Below are 2,543 nucleotides of genomic sequence, written 5' to 3' on the forward strand. Positions count from 1 at the left end.
GCACGACAGGGATAAGCCCCGGCACCCTTCTGCCTATTTTCCGCCTAACTACACCAATCACTCACTCGGCTGTTAGCCGCTCACGTCACTGATAGCTATTGCCCCGCGAATACACTGAAACACACGATGGCCCTTGCGAACACCGATGGAAAGAGTTGAAGACTTGAAAGGAGACGGAGATTCCTTTAAGAACTAACACTGGAATTCAGCAGTAACAAAAAAGTTTATTTTGTGGGTCGGTATACAGAGGCGAGGCAGAGCGGATCTGCCTTCCGTAAAGTTTCAACGAGAACTCTCACTTACATACTAGTCTCTCTCCCGATAGACGCGACTGAAGCTGGCCGAGGGCAGTGGGAGCGGCAGCGAGCCCGCTGATTGGCCGCGAGACCGACAACGGAGTCGCAACCAAGCAGTGGGGGGAGCGCTGCCTCGAACGCACTACCTCGGTCTTCGAGCGTCGACCGGAAAATTGGTAAAAATTCCTATATTTTAATTAAACTTTAAAAATATAAAGATTTATCTAAAAATTACGAAACTTAAATTAGTATTTATTCTCGATCGTAGCTTCATGATTCAGAAAGAATCATGAAGCTACGATAAATGGAACGGAAGTTGGAGTTTTAACGTGAAATTGTTTATTTAAAAGCGTTAATTAATTATTTTCTTGTATGAATTATTCCTTAAAAACTTCCTTTTATTGTTTTTAGTAAAACTTTCGTCCTCCAACGTTCCTTCCACCTTAATTTAAACTTTAATTCAATCTTAACTAATTACATGACTATAACAGACTATGAGGCCTTAAATCTAATTAAGATTTAAATCTATTTTGCTAACCAAGAGGGGGGGGGCTTCATAAGCTCAGTTTATTATTATTATTTTTTTTTTAATGTAAAAGCTATTTCCCTTTTCTATGGTAAAAAGAAGAAAAGGCCCGTGAACTAACGCCGAAAGTCAGATGGTACAACACATAGGGAACCCTCGAGACACGGTTAGATCGATTTATAGTTTGCTTTTTCTTTATTCTTTAATCTGTAATTTTTTACCATTTAATTATCTTTCAAACGCCGCGTCTCGAGGTGCCGGCCGAGTTTTCGTACGGAACGAAAACACGACGGCAGGCTCGTGTTTTTTCATGAGCCGTGGACCTTTTCGTGCATTTACCGTTACCCAGGCCAGCGGCAGATGTGCCGAAACAATAGTAATTACTTTACCAGGGGGTAGGCAAACTCGTCGCTGAAGCTCAAGAATCCTCAATTTGTCACGTTAGGCCTTCACTTGAAATTTCCTCTAGGAAAATTTCAAGTAAAGGCATGTGAACAAATTGCTGGACGCTTGAGGTTCTCAATTTGTCGTTCCGACATACATCAAATTTCAAGTAATTTTCAAATTATTTTAAGAATTCAGTGTGAGATTTTTAAGGATTTCAAATATTTTAGGGAATCTATTGAATTTTAAGATATTTTCAAGAGCTTTAAAAAAATTTAAAGATCTTAAAAGGTTTTTAAGGATTTTAAATATTTGAGGATGTTTTGAAAGATCTCAAGGAATTTTCAACTTATTTTTATAATTTAAAGGAATTTCAAAGAATTTTAACAAATTTAGCAGGGTTATTTAAAAAAATTCCAAAGTACTTTAGAAATCTTTAAAAGATGCCAAGGTTTTTCAAAATATTTTGAAGGTTTCGAAATATTTGAGAGTATTTTAAAACGTTCCAAGGAATTTTCAGTTTTTGACAGTAATTTAATATGAGATTTTAAAGGATTTGATATATATTAGGATATTTTAATAGATTCCAAGGCATTTTCAATTGATTTCATTAATTCAGTATGATATTTTAAAGGATTTGAAAGCTTTTAAGGTATTTTTAAGCTTGTAAGGAATTTTCAAGAGCTTTCAAAAATTTTCAGGATATTTTAAAACATTCCAACGAATTTTCAATTAATTTCAATAATTACGAGCGATTTCAAAGAATTTTAACGTTTTTTTTTAATATTTTTTTTTGGTTGATGATTCATCAATTAGTTGCATAAATCTGTTTTCTGACAATGTAACTATTTTGTAGAAAATTTATTTTCTTTTTGGTTGAAAATTAATTTTTGTAACCACAAATTTAACTATTCTATGTTTAAATGAAAAGTGATCTTTTTTAGTAAAAATTTTTTGTATTTTATTGAATACTCTTCTTTCTTGGTAGAAAATTAATCTTTGTTGTCGAAAATTTAACTATGATTAAACATTAATTTTTTGTTCAGAAAATTAGTCTTCATGGAAAATAAATTTCTTTTGTGCATAGTTCATATATTTTATTAGAAATGCCTTTTTTTAGTATACAATTTAGCTTTTTGGATGAAAATGTAATTTTTTATTTAAAATGTTACTATTATGTTGGAAACAATTTTAAAATATTTTTTGTTCAGTTATGTATTTGATTCAAAATTTTGTTTTTGCAGAAAACTAATTGTTTTAGTTGAAAGTTTAACTATTTCTATTAAAAGTTAGTCAACTATTCATTTATATTAATATAATATTTTATAATTACAATA

Source organism: Belonocnema kinseyi, chromosome 4 (assembly GCF_010883055.1).
Source record: "Belonocnema kinseyi isolate 2016_QV_RU_SX_M_011 chromosome 4, B_treatae_v1, whole genome shotgun sequence".
In the NCBI taxonomy this organism is placed as follows: domain Eukaryota; kingdom Metazoa; phylum Arthropoda; class Insecta; order Hymenoptera; family Cynipidae; genus Belonocnema; species Belonocnema kinseyi.